Genomic DNA, 24,815 nt, shown 5'->3' with positions numbered 1-24,815 from the left:
AAGGAAACCAGACTTTGCTTGAACGGTTTTTTGTTTATTAATCCACCTCGATGTATTTTTTTTTTTTTTATGGACGTCAGTTTTTTTTCCCACGTGAGGTCGATATTTATTGCCTTTGAAATGAAAAAGAAACCTATCGTAAACGACAGGATATATTTGTTGTTTATTTTTTTTCCACTACTCTCAAATCGTTTTAGAGTATTACTGTCTATTGGTCCGTGTCTTGCATTAGCCCTTTGTCGGTATTAGATCCGACAAGGCTCTCTGTCGTGTCGGTAACAATCTAGTGTATCTATTATGTTGTCCGCCTTAAGCTCGTCGTAGCGTTGAAATCTTTTGGAGGTAAACGTTTCATAATACATACATATAATGTTATAGGCGTTTCAACGGATGAAAACTAATCTTTTTTTGATGGAAAACTCGTTGCTGTGCGACTTAGTAATTATTGTCAAATATTGTAGTTTAAATATAGAGACTCGAATTAAAACTGCTGTATGATATATTATTATTCTGGTTATAGACAGCGGTGCGAAAAAGTAGTATACAGATTGTTAACAATTGGTATATAATATACATAAAATAAAAACCAATAAAATTGTCGGATACAAAATTGTGCAAGTTCAATAGAGTGTATTAATTGCATAATAAAATTTAGTAGTTATATCTCTATTGATTTTTGATAATTTCTTGAGGATTCCAAATTGATCATGTCGATTTTGTGCAATAGCTGACGTATCGGAGTCTTCCTTTAAAAGTGTTCATCGTTAGGCTCTGCGGATGCTTTACAGAGCCTTTGGCTTTTGTTAATATAGTAAATTTTTTGATTGAAGGTTGATGGAAATTTAACGGATTGTGATTAGCAAGTTTGTTCGTAAGTTGCATGTTCCGTGAACGCAAAGTGTTAAGCATTATCTTCAGTGATCAACGCCGAATAGCTGCACACTTTTGTTGATGACAAGCAAGCGATCGGCTAATTAGGATACAGGATGGACGTCGACAACAGTAACGGGTTTGTAAAATGTTGAATTATTCCAAAAATGCTTTCATTGCGGTCGGACGTTCATCTGGTAAGCACAGATTAAACCTGTGGTACATTTCACTAGGTCGACCGCGTGGGCCGGGCGGCGTGAGCTTATGAATTGTGGCTATCCCGAATCCACAATTCGGATAGGCACAAGGAGAACAATGGTAATGATGATGGTAAAGATAACGATAATGATCCAGTGATTGTCCGTCATTCCGCGCGTGTTGCGTAACCGATTATGTGCCCAAGACGTTGCCGTTGCGGTCGTACTCGGGCCAAGAAGAAAACGAGACCGTGGCCGTGGCTGTGTAGAGCAGCGACCTTGGGAACGATATCGAAACTTTTTCTCTCGGTTTTCAATATATTTTTTTTTTACACACACCTAACGTCTTGTCCGTATGTGTGTGACTATAGCTGTTGTACGACTGCAATTGGGCGAGTATCGCATCTCTTCTTAAACCCATTAGCCGATGGGCAACACAACCGTTGTGCACACGGCAGTGTCCGGAATTGATTTTCCGCATCGCCAGGGTTCCGCCACGTAACGTTCTGGCAATTATATTCGTCTTTGCCGATCATTACGCATTCCACCGCGTTTGTTTACCACACACATGATACCACATTACCACTGCGAACCGCGGTCGTGTATCGTTTTTGTGGATTTCACCAAAAACAATAACACCATCGTCGCGATTGGCCAGAGATGTACTAAAACCGTTCACAGGGGTTGTGCCCCAGTTATGAACGTCTGAAAGTTGTCAACGTAGATTAATTTACACGCATTCCTCTGGTTTGACCCAAGGGACCGTCATACGGTTATAAGACGGGTTATCATCATATTGTCATAATCTAACCTGACATTTTAATATGCATCATGGAAAAGACACTTAGCATTTTTACTTTCCACGAAATTGGTACACAAAATGGCTGCCTACCCGGTCGGGACATTTTTCAGTCTGACTACGCGTTCCACATACTGACTTCAGCGCTTCCATGTAATGTAATTAATTTGCAATTGAACTGTGCGAGTCTTATCCGTGTACACTGCAAATTATTGTAGTGTTCACGGAATGAACGCAATTAGTTATAGGAAAACCCCATACGATGATATTAAAAGTTATACGTGATTTCCAAAGAGTTTTTTTTGTTTATAAACCAGTAACAACAACGTTTGATAATGTTCTCAAATGGCGTAATAATAAATCGGTATAGACGAACAGATAGATTGACATGCGCAAACGCTATTTTATTATATTATCACGCGATGTAACTATTTGAGATGGCGTTGAATAAAAAATTAAAAAAAAAAAAAAACCAACACCCAGCGAGTTGTAATGAGACGGTACATCACTTTTTGGTTCTTACGGAGGTAATTTGGACGCGGAAAATCTATTTTTAAACGTTTAGGTAATTAATAATTATAGTGGGAATTACTTAAGGACAAACGATGGCTTAGGAAAATAAATTTGTCATTCGCCGTGACTCGGAAATAATACTTGAAGTCTGATGATAACGTAACGCACAACCGACGAAGGCCACGGCTCGTATTTGCTGTCACGATTTCGGTGTGAATTTTGTGTGTGTTCATTTGTGAAATTTGTAAACATACAATACCGTTTGTGGTAGTTAAAAGTTGTTTTCTATAGGACCCTTTAAAAAACCACTACTTAAAGTTCTCATTGTTTTAAATGTGTTTAAAACAAATTGTCTATTATTATTATTTAGCCAATAATAGAGAATAATGCTTAGCTATGTTCAGATGAATTATTTTTTAAAACCGCTGTCAAGGATGTGTTGTTAGACCGAAAAATAAATTAACTACCAAAAGAGAGTCCTGATTAGTGAACTAATAATAACATATTACAGTTTAACTTTTTAAGTTAAGATTTTGGAAAAAATTGCCTACACCTAACTCGAACTCTTAAGCGAACGAAGCAGTTTTTGTTTTTTTTATTAACTAAAAATATAACGTGGGTAATAGTGTTCGTTTAATCGATGGGAGGATAGCTCATGTCGTAAATATCGGTTGTAACGACTTCTCCTTTCGTGTTTGTACCCACATTATGTATGTATATTGTAGCAAATCCATTGAGATTGACCGATATTATTGTTATTTTTTCAATGGACTCGTGGTCCGGGGGGCGGAGGCCCAAGAATTCGACAAACTGGACAAATCCCATAAAAAATAGCACTTAAAAACAAAAAAAAACACCGATCCGACTCGACTACGCGCCGGTAATATAATTTATTATTATTCTTCAGATGAACCTGTCGGCCGTGATGCTCCCCCGAGGGCGGACTAGTATTAAACTATGCAATTATTTTTGTATCTGTCTTAGTGTACTTGTTTCCGAAACCAAATCCCAACGCGGTAGTTTTGTGACAATAAAAAAATATATCCCGCGTGTCTTAAAGAATACCGACACAAGACATTATACACTGTCAATGCTAATTAAATTGTGGTGGACACAAGTCCTTTCCGCTTGTCTGGCTCTTGGCAATAATTCTCCTCCGAAAAACGGCCGTCTGTCTGTCGAATATTATCTATAATTTTATTTTAATAGGTATTCATATGGATGTACGTATATTATGTTTAATTTTATACCGCAATAGCCAACCGGTGATTTATAACGAACGATAGGGTAAAAAAAACGTGAAAAACGCATAAGAACGACCCGTAGGCGTTTATGAGTGCATTGACTAGGTGTATATTATATTAATATTATCGTTATACGAGCACAAGGAGCGCATTATAAGAACTAAACGGAATGGCAACCGGTGGCACTAAAAATAGATAAAACGAAAAATAAATGCGACTTCCCACGCGGTTTTCAAACATAACAATAACGCGTATAAACACTATTAAGGATGTCCGAACCCACCCCGGACAAAAGATATTGCACTATTGACGGCCGTCCGCAAAACCGGAAGCTAACGGTCTCAGGAATTGACATTATAATAATAGTATACCTATAGTGCAGTCGGTCCTGGGAAATATATTAAAACAATGAAACTTAAAAACTCAAACCTTCCCATCGAAAGTTTCTTCGAGCCTACATTGATTAAAAGATAATTTCATCGATCAATTTACTTAATGTGAACAACGGCAACCGAGAGTGGAAGAACTGTTCAAGGAAGTAGGATTTCTGAAAAACAATAGATTATGTTGGCCGTCGGACATGATGTGTGATACGATTATTTGATAACGACTTGGCTGATTTTCCAATGCATCGGACGTGGGGAGATGAATGCTGAGAAAAAGACAAAATGGCCTATAAAGTTTTGATTAAATCGAGAAAGAGAAGCACATGACAAATGCTAAACGGGTATGTAGAATTCGATTAAACGTAGTATATGATTGTCTTATTTATTATATATATTTTTTTGATCATAAATTAAAGGTGGTAATATTTATGTGGAATTTCTCGTGCACCCCACACCCTTCCGTTGGCAATGGATATTGTATTCGGATAGCCGTTTTTCTCAACAAAACTAATCTATTACCGTACCGTTTATTGTACACCGCCACGAGACGGGGTGAGATATGCGAGTGGATTGTGTGTATAAATAATAATTTTACTATTAATATGCAAACGATGGGCCTACTTAATAGAAAGCGCTTTTTATATTTATATATATTATATTGTTACCTGTACAACACACGTAGGGGTGAATAGCGCTTAATGATAATATATTTTTACCGGAGGCTATTAGCCTGTTATGTATAAAATACATATATAACTTATACAATAATAAAAAATATCAATAATATTATGTAAAATAGTAGAATCATAACGAAATTTAAAACCTGGTCGGTGGCCCCTTGTCGCTTATGCATTACAACGTGCACGCATACGCGCGTGGTCGACACCCGAGCCGTGATCCGACAGTAATAATTCTTCTAATATTATCTTCATTTTTTTCCAAACTGTTTTCAATACACACACTACTTACCATCGGCAATTAACGGTGGGGGGGGGGAGGGGAATGATGAATAATAATAATTATCCGGACAATCGACAATTTAAAACAGCAACAACAACAACAGCAACTCGATCCATAGCTGATGTTCGCGTTACATATTATTTTGATAATGTAAGATGGGCACCTGATCTGTGTTCTCACGAAGCGCGTTGTCGGCGATCGATTTGATTAAAAACACACACACACATATATATATATATATATATCTAAAAATTAGTCTGTATTTCTAAAAGAAACCGTTGCACTGGGGGCCTTCGGGCATACAATGCAGGCGAGTCGTACGTGTGAGTGGAAAATGCGTTTTGCGTGCATCCGATATAGGTACATATTATATTATCTCGAGGGCAATCGGGGATGATCGGTAGAAGCCACTTTAGGCCCAACGGGTAGATAAGACGCGCTATTATTATTATAATATTCGACAAAAATAGATTTTTTTTTTTTTGAATTATTATTATAATTGAACGGGCGCTCGGACGCTTACGCTTACTCTGTTCTTACTACTTCCACCGTCACCGCTTTAATTAATTAACAAACGCTCATTAATCACGTGTGGGTGCATTGCAAGGTATTGCATAATACCGTACCTTTATCGTGGCCGGGGAGGATCCGAAACCAATCAAATATAATATACGGATATGATACGGACCAACAGGTTTTTTTTTTTAAGCGGTCCGTCCAGCATACAATAATAATAATAATATAATTATAAAGGAGTCCGCAAAAGTCCATTTATCACTATACTAGCATATTATCCTATAACATCTATAATAACGGGCAATCGAATCGCGGTTTCTAGTTTTTCTTTGATTTATATTTACCCGTGTGAAACGAACGGTTAGGAATGTTTTAAGTGTGTAATAATAATTATCATCATCTCCAACAAGACTGTACGGCGGCAACGCGGTGTATTTATAGTCAAATATATTACAAAAACGTTATTATAAAAATAAAATAAACGTGTCTCGATTCGGACTCTGACACCTGCCGATTAACCAACCTGTATACATTTTTTTTCACTCAGAAACGGCGGCGATGAACGCTCATAAACTGCATAACATTGTATAACCAATTATTAGCGTTTTTTTTCTTAAACGAACGAGATCAATGCAGTTACAAAAACACAATAACCAGAAGACACAATTAACGAGAACTCGAAATCGGTAAAATTGTAAACTGCTTTGTGACTTTTTCCGTTTAGGAAAACAGTGTCACCTGATATAAGAGAAAAATGGGAAGTGTCTCTTATGGTTAGATATTCTGCGGTACAAGCCAAAAGATCCGAGGCGAGCATCGAAAATATAAATAAGTAGGTATTAGCTACAAGTACAAAATATTTACGATTGACGAACCAAAGCTTTAGAGTTATTCTAAAAAGTATTTAAAAAAAAAGAGCGGTTTGTACTCGTAGAAATGAGAAAAATTAATTAAAACCAGATTAAATAAAACCAATAGTGTACTCTAAAAAAGTTAAAAAAATGTAAACAAACTTTAATAATCGCAGTTCAGTACACTACCTGGTTTTATTTAATCTGTGATTATAGTGTAAACGCATAAGCGCAAAATGGGTATTAATTTGCATTACTTCTAGACAGAAACGTTGTAAGACGATCGAAGCTTTTTCACGAAAGAAAGCAACTTTGAACTAGTCCCGACAAAGTACGTTCGACTGGAGTTTATTATGGAAATTTCAATCGATTCAGTCATTCGGAAACGGCCATATGAGAATATCTCAATAATTAGATTATAATAGCGTGCAAAACGCGATTTTCGTCGCATTGACAAAGCGAACAATACGCGAATCACGACCGATTGTTAGGTCGACAATAATAATAATAATAATAATATAATCGTCATCGGGACAGTGCACAACATAATACCAGCTGTTCTTGGATTAGTTTTGTTAATAATCAGACGCGCAGTACAGATCATGAGATAACAATAATTATTATTATATCTGCGCACGCTAAGAAAACGCGAGAACGAGAAAGGTCTTATTGTGACGGAAAATATTTTAATTGCGTTTATTTAATAATGGTAATTATAATAATAATAATAATAAAAACGATGGTCGTACGGTGTTGACCTCATATAATAATAGATGACCAAGGTAAACTGACGTGGTCGACGTTGGGATACGCTTTGGCGAGTCTTGCCAAAGGACGTGGAATTGCAGAATTTCCATTTTCTCTGCTCAAATCAATTCAATCACATATTGTAATATCGCACGACACGTTCGTAGACGGGCATTAATGAAAAAAATATAAATACAACATCCGGCAAACATAATAAACATTGTTTTTAGACGAGAACAAACTATGGCGATTATTTTGTTGGAAAACCGTCCTTTCTAATGAAATAATTAACTCATAGATTAACTTATTTAAAATGTCAGTAAAGTATAAGCATAAAATATGCTTGAACGATATCATGTTCATTGTTCGTAATAGAAAATTTGTTTTACTTTTTTTATTACGGTAATATTAAAAACAAAATACATCGTGTAATAGACTCAAGTTTAGTCATGCACTATTGGTTCTGGTGCAATGAACCGCCGCGGTCTCTAACGACAATGTACACCGAAATCTAATCGTTATTGCTTATATTGGTGAAACGAAAAACGGGCGAGAATTATTGGTTTACTATCGTTAATTGTTTTCTTATGGACGGTAAATATATATATTATGCGCGCAAGAAAACGGCAAGTGATTATCATAATGTGCGTGCGTGGAACGACATCCGATAGCCTAACCGAATCCGTAGGTACGTATAAGAGATTTCCATATCGACCTTGTCGACACGACCAGGTTATTTTTAGTCTCCTTGGCTGAAAATATAAAAAAGCGAGCATAAAGTACCACCGAATACCAGTTTGATACAAAACGGGTTATCCGAGTTTGGCACGCGATTGTCCGTAGGTACAACAAGCCGTCGCCACTCGTTTAGTACAGACCATATATAAAAAATAAAAAAAATGTATTTTATTCATGAAATACAATGTTTGCCTAGCGTTGAAGTCTCTTAATATCACGTGGAATAAGATCCGTTTAGTGTACAAATATTATGAAATATGTCTAAAGCTCGGATGTTTATGCAGATAGTTTTTAGTGAAATAAGAATTATACCCAATTACAATATAAATTCAATTCACAAAGACTGGATTTCAAATCAGCAAACTTATATTGGCATATATTTGCATATCTAACACTTTTGAGCATATATATTTTGCCAATAACGATTATTTCTAGATTTAGTAGCATATTTGTAAGTATGATTATAAAACATTGTATTATTACAGTTTAATCGTGTTTACGAGTATGAGCTTAATAAAATGATGAAAAACATATATCCCAAAATTCGGGTAATAAAATATAGTCCAAAATGTCTAAAACAATCGTCATTGTTAACTAAATGTAATCCTGCGGTACGTACCTATAATACCTTTTAAATAATTAACCTATGTAAAGTGTCATTTTTATATTATGTCAAGTGGGTTGTTTGAAAACTGGGTTAAAATTGTTTATATCTATTTGCATGTTTTGACATTTTGAAATGCATATTTTAATACATTTATAGCCATTAACATCCGAGCTCTAAATTAACAACAATTTACTAGAATAATTATATTATATTATGTTGTGGCCTACCCGGGAGGCTAATATCCGCCGAAATTTGGCAACACCTGAGACTGAGCCTACGCGAGTTTTGTTTCGATCAGCATAACACGAATAAAATATTATCAAAGAATTTCGCTTTATGAATTATACTGTTGGGTGTATAAACGGTAAACTAGTTCACCGACACCAACACATACCAACGCATGTTGCTGCAGAGTTTACATACAATAATATTATGTAAACTGTAACACGGTTAGGACGGTATACCGGCTACTGTCATAGTATTTCGACCGACTTGTTTTCAAATTAATTGTAAACGATGCGTTTTGTTTTTACCAGATGATCAATGGAATTTAGACCACTATAGTTTAAGACTTTGATTTTATGTCTACAACGCTATAAACTATATCGTGGATGCGCGTTAAAAAGGTTTTAAGTCAATAGCTATGAACTTATCAAGAAATAAAAACTTAGTTATTGAAGGACATGTTAGATTAGGATGGGATAGATATATTTTATTGAATAGGATAATAAAAAAAAACTTATTTTGTACTTCCCTGAATAAAAATTCATAAAAATAAATAATCAAATAGCTGTTATAAGTTCAAAAACGGATATTAACTTGCAGTGAGCTTTGTATATTATTATTGTATAATTGATGGCAATTTTTGACCACTTAGGTGTGTTTAATTATTATTAGCGACGGTAATTTTTTTTTTTTATGTACTGTCTACTGTGCCGTAAGGATGACTAAGGTGTAAATAAAGTAAGTAAGTTCCGACATACACCTGTATGCCCATGACTATAAAAAACATCTACCGTTAAACATAATAGCCGGTGATATTAACGCGGTCGCGACAGATATTACACCGCAGGCCTCGCGTGTAAAAATATATATAAGTTATGCGAAAATCGTTTACCGCTATTTCCGCGAGCACCGACCGTACGTACAAGAATAAAAAAACCGATAAATTTATTCTACATATATGTACGTATTTACTATATTATAATGTACAATCACTCTATAGCATTACAATATTATATATATATGTATGTATGTATGTAGGCAGACTTTTACTATCGGCAGCTCCCCGCGTGTGCCGTCGCATTGTTCGTGTCGCGGAAAACAACGGGATAAATTTTCTTAATTAGCCAAGAAATTAACAATACCGGCCGATGTACACATAGATATATATATATTTATATACAGAGATACATTGTACGTTTAAAATAAAACAGGATGCCTCAAAGGCGAGATTTCATCTTAGAAAACGTCGTACGCAAAATAATAACAATAATAATAATAATCGAAACATAGCCTAGCATATTATTATATAGAAACGGTGTAATGCGCCTTCTACTATAACGCACATCCACGTTCTTGTAAAAAATAAAACATGTAATATGCAGTATTATACTATTATCATACACACACAATCTTAGTGGATCACGTTATCGTCGCCTAGATTTTGGCCCGGTCGGTAATAATATTATAACGTTCACTGTAAGACGTTCTGTTGACGATTGCTAATCGATTAGATGGAAATAATAATAACAATAATCGACAGTCATTGCCGCCGCGGCCCCAGCATAAACAGGTACGCCTATAGTGACTGTATATTAATTCCGTCTCCTTTGCCTATAGGACCTATAATGGCAGTTACCCACAGGTGTATTATCTATACGTTCATTACCGGTCGGTTATAATACCAAACCATTTGCCAAGTGACATATTCGCAAGTCGCCCACTTGCCGGTAATAATAAGTAGGTAAACGGGGAAATATACATAGTCGGCCCAACCAAACATTTAGTCGGCTGACTTAGTCGTATAGTTGCTTAAGTAAAAATTCAGTTGGTCCAACTATTTATTTAGTTATTCCAATACTTAGACATTTATTGTGTCCCAATATTAACCATATAGTTTTAGTCGGACCAACTATTTGATGTATTTTTTCCCGTGTATTATCTGCCACTTTCTGTCTCTCTATCGGATTTGTCGTGCGAATACTTTTTGACGTCCGCTGGCAATCTTTCGCCTTTTCCTCCCTCGATTAAGTATGCGAGACACGTACCCGAGGCACTTGTGTGAGCTGAACTGTGCTTTTAGCGACGGCCGTGAGAATTATGTGCCGAAGAATCGCTCGCGGGTGGCGTCCGCTGTATAACTGGAAGAAGAGTTGGTATCATGTGCATATACACAGTCGGTGTTCGAACGGCGCACGTGATGCAAATAATGAGAGTTTTTTTTTCTCGAAATAAAACAATACGGTTCGATCGACACCGCAAAACACCATACAATATAATTATTATAACGTGCTGCAGTTCGTATGTACGAACACCGAGACGTCTCGAGACGACGGCGAAAGAAAACTACAGAGGAGTCCAGTTCGTTATTCGTGTACTATTATAATATATTCTGAAAAATCCAATCGGCAGCCATGCGAGATCTAATTAGACGATTTAAATACAAAGTTCTCAGACTCGCCAGCTGACACGCAATTTAGGGTCACTTTCAATATGTAAACAAAAAACTGACGGCCAGTTTGTGACGGACTATTTAGTATCATACGCTATATCTGTACACAACAAATAATAATAATGTATAGATATAACATGATAGCGGTGTAGCCTTAAGAAGATGGTTTTTGTCTGATATAGGTATCTTCCCCGTGTTAATTTTTTACCAGTGTCCCGGGGCTTGGTATCACTCGACAGCGTCTCATCCCTGATACCGTGTCCTTAAAAATATTACACATTTGCCTTTGGTGACAAATGCTATTTATATATGTATATTTTGCTTGCATATCCGGTCCTATGCTAATCGTTTTGCGCGCGCTCAACGCAAGTAATCGCCGGTACTTCTTAAACAAGTCGTACCGCTCAACGTACATGTATATTTTGTTTTAATAGGTATCTTTATTAGACAAACCGCTTGTAAAACGTACATGTCGTATACAACACACGTGTGTACAGTTTACTGACATAACGCAATTATCTTTTTTGTTTTTTTTTACACCTAGGTCTTAACAATTACATATGTTGTAAACAAACAAAAATACTAGCCAATAATTATGTAAATAGCGGGCATAATTATTTATTAATGGCAACACGGCGGATCTCACTGTAGCGTGTCAGATAAAAAAAATAAAAAAGTATAATATAATATTATACATAATATATGGAATATTCGACCTCCAGATATTAACTAAAACCCGTATAATTTCAAATTATCGACTAATTATAATATTATAGGTACATTATTATGCGAACATGTCGATAACGCCTCAAGGAAATCCGTCGGATGTCAAGGGTCGACTACACAACGTTTTGCAGAAATGGTCGGGATTCCTTACACGGATATAAATCTTAAAAACCGTCAAGAAATTCGCTCGTCCTTCGAGGTTTATCATTTTTTAAGGCGGTCAGGCTAAATGTTTGTTACCGGGAAAATATATAAATAGGGGCCAAAGTTATCATGCACAATTAATACATTTTTTTTTTTTTTAATTTCATATTCAAACCGTAAAATAAGAATGTTTAGAAAATGTAACCAATATCAAAATAAAAAGTTTAAAACTTGTAGGTAGTTAATGCGCAATACCGGAGCGAGCGTTGAAGTCTTTCGAGACGATCGTTGGACGACTATATAGGTTGGTGCAAAACGCATTGTATCTACGACAATATTGTTATAATCAGCTCAACACACAGAACTCCTATACAGGAGGATGTACAGAATTTTTTTTACATGGAAAACCGTTCGATTTCAACGGGTTCGTGCGTGTCGGTAGGTACATGTTAAATACATACGCATATTATAGGTGTTCAGTGTGCAATAATTGGATTGTACACCGGCAAACGGCTTGCTGCACAGACGGTGACTGGGCAATAGATGCAAACCGCCGTCTGTGTACCCACACATACGGGCTAACCTCATCCGTTGGTCAGATAATGTTCAGGGAAAAACCGTCGTCAAAAGTACATGATGCACGGGTATACCGTTACCGCCGGGAGACACGGCACATTTAAAATAACCATTTACCGTTCATACGGATAACCACTAGTCAATGCCGGTAGCCGCAATAGAGGGGAAGGGGGAACCAAGGGATTTCCCCGGTTGATATCCGAATAAAAAAAAAGTGTATGCATTTTTTTAACACTACAATTTTGTCAACTAGGCAAAACTAGGCGGTATTAGTCGATACAAACGTTTCAAGCACTGCTCTTGTTCGATATACTATTATATTATTAGGTAGGTATATTGTATCATTGGTTGTTGTGGAAAAATATAAAGAAGGAAAATGTATTAAATTGGATTAATACATGTTAATAATTATGATCCAATGGCCCTGAACAATGGAAAGTTAAACGCCGCAACAATATTATTATTTCGGTACATACCTAATATGTGTGTAAAAACAAAATTATTTCTCAACCGTTTGAAAATAATAATTACTGTTGTTGCTGCGTGGCAGAAGAGTTAACGGTCGACACTTGCATTGTGCAAACGATAGTAGGTACACGTTGTTATAGGCTATACGCTATACGGTCACTAACTAGAGAAATCATATAGCATTACAATATGAAATTCGTCAACAAATTGTCGATCAAATGTCACACGCACAAAAGGCGAAGGAAAGACTTTCACAGTCACAGTATACATATTTATCAATTATATATATATATATTTAATAGATAGCCAAAAGCTAAATTCCGAAAATACGACAACAGCGGCTATACCGCGACGGGTGTGCCTAACCTGAGGCCGAGGAGAACGTATAGAGCACATTGAAATATAAGCGTACAAAACCTAAATAAAGATAATAATAGTAATAATGTTTAATTAGAAAACACACAACAGCGCACTGGAAATAGCAAATATTTCTATTAGCGCCATAAAATTATAATGATTTTTAACCCAAAACCATGGCTTCCCTTTGGAACATGTCAAAAAGTTTTAAGATTTAAGTTTCATTTTAATAAAAACACTATTTTTAGATTTTATATTTGGACGATAAAATGATAATTTACAACTATAAAAACCTAATACTGTACAAGGCATGTGCAACGCGACTTTATATTATTTTTAGTGGGAAAAATCTTATCCCCCTTCCGTGAATACTAAGTAGAAAAATGATTTGTTTATTCTCATAAAAACAAATTAATTTAAAGCTACAATTTTAGTCGAAAAACATTTTTAAAAATGTATCAAAAATAAAATATTTGACAATTTTTATTTAAAAGTTTTACAGCTCACGAACGAAACTGTCTAAAGTAATTTTTAGATAATAGATAAAATAGCAAACATAAGTGTAATATATTTTGCTGATAAAAATATATTTGTTCTTTTCAATTGGACTGACTACGGCGTGCGTTCAGTTTAATTGATAGTTGTGCTTTGATATGATAATAATTGGACACATTTGCGTGACTGTGTTTCAAATCAGAGTTGGCAATTGCCTGGGTTTTTGTTTAAGAGAGGCGGCCCGACCCAGTTGAGTTGATTCGGGTGAATACCAATGGCCGTTTGCTGGACTCGAACAGGAAAAAATCCGCCTGGTTTCTTTTTGCCGACTCTGGTTGAAATAAATTGTAAAATTAAAAAAAAAAAATATGTATATATATATATATATATATATAATATTATGACTGCTCTCCTTGCAGCATTGTGGGTAATCATAAACGTTGTGGCGGTAATCCGTAGTGTGCAAACTACTCTTGGCGGGCGGCACATGACTCGGAATCAATTAAAGCGGTTACAAGACTTGTACAAGTACAATAATAATTAAGTAACCTTGCAGACACACGAACGCGTCTTGTACACAATGGAAATAACATTGCGGTGGCCAAAGTACATAATATAATAATAATATTATTATAGTATATATATATTTATATATCGGTGCATGTGTACACGCGATTCGCTTTTAGATATAGAGTCATTATTATTATTATTGTAATTTCGATAATCCAAAGAGGAAAACTGACGAGACGAGAGGTTGTATGTATGAAATTCTATAATAAATCACGACGGTCGTCAATGGGAGTTTTTTTTTTAAAATTCATTTTTCAATATAATATTCCATATACTCGGCAGCAGCGGCCGTTGTAATAATATTATACGTTATGGACGATGAAAGGGGGATGGGATGGGAGGGGAAAGACGGATCAAGTACGTCTATGGCCTGTTCCATATTATACACACAATATTGTCGCTGTAAAATTATTATCATTATTACCTTTGTGAAACGTATAGAGACGGTCGAGGAATCGGCCCGGTGAAAAATGCGATGGCGACCGCACGGCGCGACGGCTATCTGTCAGTCGTATAACCGCGTGCGATTTATCAGCCCATCGAATCGTAGAAAATGGGGATATAGCATTTATTTATTTTTTTATTAACTTGTAGGTTGATATTGTATGTATTTTTTACCACTCTAGCAAGTCGCACGGTAATATCATACCAGAAGCCCGGACAACGGAACAGAAACGATCGCTCGGATGAAAATATAACATAATAGTACTGTAGGTATGATCTCTGTTAATCCCCGGTGAACTTGTGACCGGCGGGAACTCACTTTTTGGCCAAATTGAGCTAGTCCAGTGAGTACAAAAACTAATAATCCTCTGTATACTGTGAAAAAATGGCACTCTAAGGGCAAAAATTAAATAACTTGTGAAGAGTTTGGTGAAAAAGTCGACATGGAGCATAATGAAAAATGAAAACTTTAAAGTCCATTTTGACCATTTAAACGGGCACACAGGGTTTGGGGGCCGCCCTGGACTCGTGCCCCACGCACCCTCAGGGTGAAGATGACACTGGCCAAGCACACGGTCTTAGGTCCATTTTGCTCTACGTCCACGCAGACTTGCGACTTCAATCATGTATTACAGATGTTCCTATTAGATGGTCGGCGCAAAAAGTTTAGCGTTTGTTAACGCGTTTTATTATACATAAATACATTTTCCTGATCTAATCACCTATATATTGGCGTTACGGTACTCTATTGTGACGGCGAACAAACGCTTTGTATACACACACTCGCACGTCATATGGTCTTGGCGGGCGCGTACAATGCGACCACGGAGATGACGGTGTGTACGAGGCGCGCTTCTGCAGGTTCAACAACCCGCCGCGATAATTTCACCAGATTAATGTGGCCCACGCTCTCGTTATTTAATAATACAAAAAAATAAATAAAGAAGAAGACCAAGACGGATCGAACAGGCAATATCATTCATCTGGGCGTGCGGCGACAAATTGATAAAAATAAGATAAAACCTGTTGCCAAGACGTGTACACGCCGCCCAATAAGATAATTATTGAAGTTACCATTTTCCGACATCTTGAATTTGAACCTTATCGCGTGAAAATGTATTTACAACAATAGTATAAGTTGAGCTGTTAACACAGAACTACAGTTATATTATTTTATACACACATAAATCCCACAAATATGGCGGACGTCGACTTCCATTGTTATCACTAGTTAGCAATCTAGTTTATTATTTATAAATATATCCGTGCCTTACGATAATGAAATCAAACGACCAGAATCAATATCCAGCATGTCCTACATTATTCTATATAGTCCGTAGACCGGGTAGGTGATCCCCGGACAGACTGACAAGTGACAGGTCCTGAGCATATTTAATATACTATCAGAAGTGCTTAGGTAATATGTTGTTTTGAATCCGCTAAACGATGACGGCCAATTGGCACAGTTCCGCTTTATTCCGTAATGTCCACCGATGTTAAGAAACGATTAGGCTTTAAGTTGTAAAACATAGTAATAAAAAAAAATATATATAATATGATTATAATTTGGGAAATAATGGTTGTGCGAACATTAACCAACTAAATACATGATGTCTAAACAGGGCGATACATCTGATGTAAGACACTCGTTTGCTCGAAAAATGTGAATATTTTCATACATTGTCCGATAGGTGAAAACACCAATATTAGACACAATGAAATGTTTTGAGACAATGACAGACAAGCGGACTTTATCTACCTATGCAACGTTATCGACGGGGTCAATATTATTATTTAATGAGGAAAAGTTTCCCAAGTATTAAAAAATATAGTAAAATTTGTACCAAAAAGTATTAGGGTAAAATAATTTTCAAAATATTCATATTTTCCAAGAAGACAAGTGTCTTACATCAGATGGGGATCACCCTGTATGGCTGTTGAGACCAACTTGACAAATTAAGCAATTAATTATAATACGACGGTGTCGAGCTAATAAATGATTGGATAAACTAAATTTGTATTTGTCTTACGACCATAATAGTGTAGTGGTTCTGATAATATGCTATAATTATACAACTCTACTAATGGCGCATGCTGGTCATCTGATCGCTACCTTAATAATTACCAAGCTATTTGACTATTTTTAAGCTTATTTATCATTATTATTATTATTATAAGGTGGGAAATCGTCTTACCGAAAAACTGCTATTCGCTTCACTGTTGGTATTCTGAAAAAAAAAAACAAAAATTAAAACTCAATTAATATCAAATTGTTGTTTTCGATTTGTTTGAACGCGTTATTTAATTTTCATATTGTTTTCGGTATTTTTTTCATGCGGTAAAAAGGTAAATTGGCAATTTTTGTTTATACCCAATGAGGAGAACGTTAAGGCGGGTATTCATTTTAATTTGTCTACTCCACGTTTAATGGTTATTGTGCGACGTGCTCGGATCGCTATTGCCCATTATCGTTGCGTTTGAGGGTCACCGGCTAGATGAAAACAATGATTCATATACTTGCAAGATACACATGTGTAGGGTTTTATTACATAAATATAAAAAATAATAACGCAATCGAACATTTCTACCGGGTACTGAATTCACAAAAATATATAACTACGAGAGAACACACCGCTCTTATTAAGGGTTAATGAGCCGGACAACCAGCATATGAACGTTGCCCATAAAGATTGCATTTGACACAATAGTGCATTTAGCCGAGGAAATGTGAAATAGCTACTTACGAACCATCATAGTTATAGTATCACGATTCTCGATTGGTGGCCGTCCAAAGCACACACACACACACTCACAATATTATAATGGTATTACATTATTATCTTCGACACACTGTGTTTACATAATATATTATAGTTACATTTTATAGTGTAATATTTTATTATAATATTAAGATGATATTTTCGGCGAATCGCGCAATAATATTGAATAATGTTATCGTATCGCGTTAGTATAATGATAGGTAGGGTAAGTGATCAAATATGAAAATGAACCGCTCATTTTCATACTTAACGAACCCCCGACGAACACGGGTCCATACACACACACACCTACTAATCGAAAGGTTATTGATCACCCGGGAACGTCCAGGAAAGACCTTCGGACCTTCGAACGTCTTTACAGTGGCCGCCGTCGAAATTCAATGTAATATTTTAAGTATTATTTTGTATTGAACGCATCTTCACCGTCTGGTTACGTTTTTCTTTTTCGGTAACTGCGCACTGGTCGTCAAAAAAAAAAAAAACAACTAGTTTCAGGTGTATAATTATAACGTCCTATCGAAAGGGAAATTACAGTACAAGCGTTGGAGGTTAAGGACGACGGGTCATGACATAAGTAATGGCGCCCTTCGTGATCAGCAAAAACCATTCGCTCAAGATATTTTTGTTTTTCTGCCGATTCTATAATCGCTTACTTCCCAGTCTACCAAAAAAAAAAAATTGTTTCAATTTGCAACACGGAATGATCGATTCAGTGCAAGACGTCACAAATTGTATATTTCTCTGCTGATTACATTAAACTTTTTCGTTTTCTTTGTAAACATTTTGTCGTACCTACTTGATTATAAAATTAGGATTTTTTTTGTACGTTTTTCCGTTTAATTATTCACTTTAGAAATATAAATTATAAATGGCGACATAAATATTTGAAACTTTGGCTGAATATAAATGGTTAGTGAAAAACTAGATTCATACACGGTTTTTTTTTTTAGTTTTTAACTATAAACAAAGTTTAGACCTAGAGATGTGCATTGGAGTTGTTACTATCTAAGTTAACACAAAAGTAGATAGAACTGAGTAAAACGATTTAAAGATGTAAGCATTAGATAATTAATCTTCTAGTACTTATTGTCATGTAGCTTACACTATGAAGTTTTCAAAATGAGTATGCTACAGTAAATTTATCACTCTGAATACATTAATGTATAGTAAAGTATGTAAACTATAAAAAAATGGCGCCCTATATCCTATATTAAAATATATTATATTTTCATAGATTAGATATTTTATGATGATATAGGAATACTGAAATCGAATCGATATATCTATATTATTTTGCATGTAAAATTATTATAAATTATAATACGGGGTTTCAATAATAATATAGGTATATTTTTATATTTACTACACTAATTTTGAATAAATATGCTAAACGTTTTTAAAAATAGATTTTAAAATTAATTTAAACAAATAATGTTATAGGAATATTTGTTTAGAATACATTATATTTTGTTTAAATAGGTAATATGTATATTATGTGCAACATCATAACCCATATAACCTATTTCAAGTAAATTAATATACATATATTAGCATATTATTATATAAAACCGATTAAAAATATTAGGTTCTAGAGCCCACGTTAGTTGCGAGGCCTTCATAATATATATATATATTTTTTTGTATGTACATTTTATTATAATTGGTATCAAAATTATCGCACTCAAAAATTGTACTCCCTTTCTCTATATAATTACTGATAATCGCAAATGAAAGGTAGTTTTAATAAAAACATTTTTTATCACTAAATGAAACAATACTCTTTTGTGACAGTTCCAAGACCCGGTCAACCACCCTTAAAGTCATTTACTCTTATTTATATATAAAAATAAAGGCCCGAGTTAAGCCGGTGTGCACAGTGTACGCAAAAGGTGTTAGCTATTAAAACATAAATAAATAAGTGGATTAAAAGAATTGTCTAATACTGAAAATAATGTACGAAAAAACAATATATGAAACAAATTACAAATTTAACCGCAACCAAATGGAACGAATGTAACTGGACAATTTTCCACATTAATAACCAATTGACCTAATACTCGAAAATCATTTATTCAAATTTATGCGCGTTTGAAGAGTCGAGTAAAAAATTATTTAAGTAATAAAACAAAAATTTGCCCAACTCTTGAGTGGGATAATTTTAAACAAATACGAATGCGATATTTTAAGCAACAATTTATTGTTGTAGAAATAGCTTTGAATTCAACACGATTCGAATAAATCGTATAAATTGCCGGATTTTTCTTTGAGAAAAAGATTAATAAATTCGCGTTTGCCCTAATTGTTAAGTATGTTAAACAAACGATTGTATTGTAATCGGATTTCATAGTGCCTACTCTTGTAATCGATGAAATCGTCATGTTGTTTTATTCGGAGCAGCTCCTTTGACCGAGTATATGATCTACAAAGCGTTTTCCATAATATGTATATTAGGTATAGGTATATAAATCGCTTGTGTGTATACAGACCGCAATAAATGTTTACGGTAGGCTAGACGAACAATGTAAACCAACGTCTGGGCGTCCATCCCGAGTGTCGTCGTCGCGGAAGATCCACTTTTAATAATAATAACAACACCTGTATAGTAATAACATACACACATAATATCTATATGTATTTATGAGTATTCGTTATGTGTGTCATAAGTGCTACCAGACAATATTGATATCGATATTGTATAGAAAACCATTGTGCGCGACCGAACTGGGCCACTGCTAAAGGTTTTTTTGGCGATGGTGGCCGCGCGCTGTTGCCGTTTGTACCAAATAATAATAATAATAATAATTATTATTATTATTAATAATATTATACTTATATACCTACAACAATCCAATTAGTTGTGTAACTTTAACGTGGCCGCTCTAATAACTGCCGGGCACGATGCACGAAACGAAAATAAATTGCGTAATTCGCATATTTAACATTGTACTTGACCGAGAAAACGCCGTAATACTATTATCGTGTCTTGGCAAAATATGAGGAAGGTTGTTCGAATTAGATTTTCTTAAAAATTCCCAGCAAATCCAATACGGCCACAAGTAACGTGTACCCCGTGTCTATCCGTCTTAGACGTTAAATAATGTTATTTTGAAGAAATTTGTGGTTTTTAACGATCCTATGAAACGCATATCTACTATAATAAAATATATAATACCGGAATAAATAGGTAGAAAGTGGAGATAATAGTGTTGCAATGTACGCAGTTCTGTCAACAACTAGTTAAGATCTCGAAATAGTAGAACGATATATAATATTAACAGTAACGATTTTAATTTTTGCATTAGATTCATATAGTACACCTGTAACATACAACAGTGCTATTTTTTTTTTACATATTTTCTATGTATACATTGTTTGTCGTGTTTTAAAGTCCAGAGTACTATTTATAAGGAAAAAATAGAATAGTTTACTATACTACACGGGCAAACAAACCGAATGAAATTCTAGTTGCGAATCAAGTTTTTGCGAAAAATTGCCTATACCGAACGCCTTAACAAAGTTCGTAAGGTGAATTTTCGAGTTCAATGTAAAGTGATAGAACTTACTTATATAAAATAAATACTTATCACACAAAAACGAAGCGACTCAATTGTTTATCGTTAGAGTATTATATCTAAATACGTTTGTGTTATTAGTTGTGTACAGATAAAATTTATTTTGATTATATAGCAGGTTTAGAACATGAAACTGTCCTTTCTGATTTAATTCATTCTGTGCTTTGAGCATGACTATATTGGACAGTGAACTCAATATATGGAAATTATTTTAGCTTATAGTCGGCTGCTTATGAAAATGTTATCATCACCTATCCTGACATTGTATTATATATCACGGATAAGTAACGTGGCATTTTTACTTTCTATGAAAGTTTGTACACAAAATGGCTGCCTCCCAGGTCGGGACATTTTTCAATCATTGTTCAGTTGTTTTTTAATCGTTTTATCAAAAAGAAAAACCTAACGTTTGTTGGTAGGTACTGTTAAAAAATATTTATTATTATTAAAACAACGATTATCGACGGCTGTTAGTTATTGCGAGTGCGCCCACTCTTTGTGTTTGCTTGACTTTATACCTATAGCGCATTTACCGTGAATGCCTTTCAATGTATAGGCGACATTGTAGGTATACGTGGTACATACATCAATAACGTTGTACGTGTGCTACAACACAAGCGTTATGTTAATGAATCCCATTGAGTTTCAATTTCTTTTATGCACACACGAGGTTTATTTATTGAAATAACCGACACGACAGATACAATATTATTCGGCTGTTGTATATATACATAGTAGGTAGATGTCCGGGAGCGCATCTTCTGTGTGTGTGACGTCAGCGATGGTCTGCTGCGCGAATCGGCCGATTTTCACAAGCCGTCGACACCATGCACATTGTATGCACTTCTCGGTTAACATGTATAATAATAATGATATTACAACAATATTTTCACGTGGCCGTTGGCTCGGCTGTGTATAACAATAATATAATAGCGCTTAAAATGAATAATAATTCGGTCGCGCAGGAATTTTGGCCGGTTTTCAGGCGATCGTTGAGCAGGCTAACCGAATTCCCCAGACGTGTACGGACAACTCGTAAGCCAAGTAGACTGTTCCCTCTAAAAGCTTGCAATAACCGTATATTATGCTACACGCCGGACCTACCTTCAGCCCGATTTGCAGACCCGGCGTCCAAAACCACACCCGAACAAGCGAAATAAGTTGAAAAAGTTTTCCCCTGTCCTATGCTGTTGATATTTTCTTGATTTTTCCCCGTATACCGGCGCTACTACAATCTAAATAATATCCCACGCAAATTGAGATCTAATTCGATTTTTTTTTTCAATAAATATAACAAGACAATATCAAGAAAAACGCCAAAAAAATGTACCATAATTGTACCTTTGGATTACAATTGCTGATCTGCTAACTGAAGAAATCGGTCCAGCGGTTAATAGGTTATCGTAATGTATCTGCCCCTGTGGATAAGCTCATAGAAAATGAGCCTGTTAGTAATAAAATACACGTACGGAGACTTGTCTTTAAATAATATTCGTAATTTCGCGAGAGTCGATTTTATATTCTCATCTTTCTCGTTAAACGGTTTCGTATAGGTAAGCGTATTGGCTTCTGCGACTTTTTATAATTATTATACTTTCGAATTCATGTAGTGAATTCGTTATGCTACTGGTTCTCCGAACTACCGCTAACGGTTAACTATGGCTATTCTGCTTGTTCTTTCTGAACTTCCTTTGGGTGAATCTTAAATTACAATTACGTTTAGAGCTTTGAAGCGTCTCGTTATTATTATAATTTAGTTAGGTCGTCTATGTCGTTGCCGGGCGTTGAAGTCGCCGACAGGTTTTGTACTTTTTTTATCGCGGTTCAACGCCATAATGTGTACAATTATAATCAAATATTGTAAATGGATTATTATGAATATACGTGTACAGGAAAAGTATTTGAAATAAAGAAATCGACCGCGCATTTCACGGGCGGCTATTAAAAAAAAAACCTACACGGTTCATTTGTATTAGCGTGTGTGCGTTTAGGATATCATTTAAGAATTCACGTCTCGAACCTCCTTGACCCATTGTGCGCGGAAGAAAACGTCCTCGAGACCGAGTTAACGTAAAGCACACACGTTGTGCGAACGAAAAACGATTTCGACAGTGAAAATTTAGGCGACCATATTAGCATTATTAATATTAAACACGTGACCGGAGTCGGAGATACACACACTGCAGCTATCGTGACTGTTCGATCCGGTTATTGACCAGCGAAACGCAATCGCACGTGGTGCCAATACCGTACCGGGTTGGGGGGGGGGAACTACAAGTACGATTTTTGATATCCTTTTCGGGTTTTCAGTAAAAAAAAAAAAATGCCACCCGACCGAGATCGAGAAACACAATATCGTGTCTTACGATTTTGCTTCGGCGGCGGCCTACAAAAGCCGGTGGCCTTTTCAAGGATTCCCGTACAAAAAGTCAATGGCACAACGATATGGTGAAATAAAAAAAAATAATATCCACGTATATTTTCGCCGTCGACCGAGGAGGAGGCGTTCGACCCGATCGCAGCCGCAAGTGCTCTCAAAGATAGTTTAACGATTGGACACGGCCAATTTCGAACGACGACCAAAAAAAAAAAAAAAACCGCACACTCGCGGTTTATAGGATTGTTTAAATAATAATAATATTAATAATAAAAAAAAAAAAAAAAAAAACGAATGTGAACCGTCCGATGTCAACAGCTCGTGTCAAGTCGTTAAGACGTTGAGCGGCTAATGATCTGTGAGCTGTTGCACTTGGACGAGGCCACGCACCGGGTCGTAAAACACCGCATTCGAGCAATTCGAAATTATTGTTCGAGCTCTTCTCGATTCTCTAGCTCTACAAATGTCACGAACCGCATAACACCCAAGTACGGTGTCCGCGCCACGGTTTAGCTTGTGCTCAACGATAACGACATTTATATTGGCGTGCAGTTGACCTTGACGGGTCTCTTTAATTGGCGTTGTCGTATCTCGGTTTCTTTGTATGCTGTTTAAAAAACTTTTCTGTAGATTTTATTCCACCCTTCTGGTGGTATCGGTCCTGGACGTCCCCCCCCCCCACCGCGTAATAACAGGTCATAACCACCGCGGTGTGTCAATGATGCGCGTTCGACCGTTTGCAGCTAACGTCTCTTTTTTTTCCCACTACTCGATTCCTATAGTTGCGCTATTGGCAACTCGACGGCAATAACCGTAACAGCTTAAAGAGATTATTACGTATGCAGCGACATGCGGTAAAGATAAAAAAAAATTATAACGAAAAATTCTCACAAGTATATTGAAAAAAAAAAAATTCAGTAAATGGGCATGATGGGAGGAGGGAAGGAGAAATAAATAGCTAACGTACAAAGCGTTTTTCTGTCAACCTTGAGACCGTTCGTACCCACGGTTTTCACAACTAGAACAATTATCAATAGGTCGGTGGCCATATTTTTCGCTTAACCTTTGTGTGTTTCATCGCCTCTTCCAAATAGAAACGGTAGGTAATATTTGTTTCACCTACGAATTGACAACTAAGCTTAAGGCCACATTAGATGAGTCAGACAATATTAACCGGTTGCGTGTTGCGTGTTATAATACACTG

The 24,815-nt window shown here is 35.8% G+C and overlaps 1 protein-coding gene across 5 annotated transcripts in view; it reads right to left on the bottom strand.

Moving 5' to 3' along the window:
• Window positions 1-24,815, bottom strand: part of LOC126843656 (mucin-17) — a 56,541-nt gene that overhangs the window by 19,815 nt on the left and 11,911 nt on the right. For all 5 annotated transcript variants that reach the window (XM_050581312.1, XM_050581311.1, XM_050581313.1 and 2 more), the window contains exon 2: window positions 17,078-17,110. The gene's annotated coding sequence lies outside the window, so the exon portion shown is untranslated. The remainder of the gene's footprint in view (window positions 1-17,077; window positions 17,111-24,815) is intronic.

This window comes from Adelges cooleyi, unplaced genomic scaffold (assembly GCF_023614345.1).
Source record: "Adelges cooleyi isolate 19-005CV unplaced genomic scaffold, UGA_ACOO_1.1 ACOO_flye_CR_arks_rails_tigmint_CR_PRNA_574, whole genome shotgun sequence".
Classification (NCBI taxonomy): Eukaryota; Metazoa; Arthropoda; class Insecta; order Hemiptera; family Adelgidae; genus Adelges; species Adelges cooleyi.
This window is presented reverse-complemented; position numbering and strand designations above follow the sequence as displayed.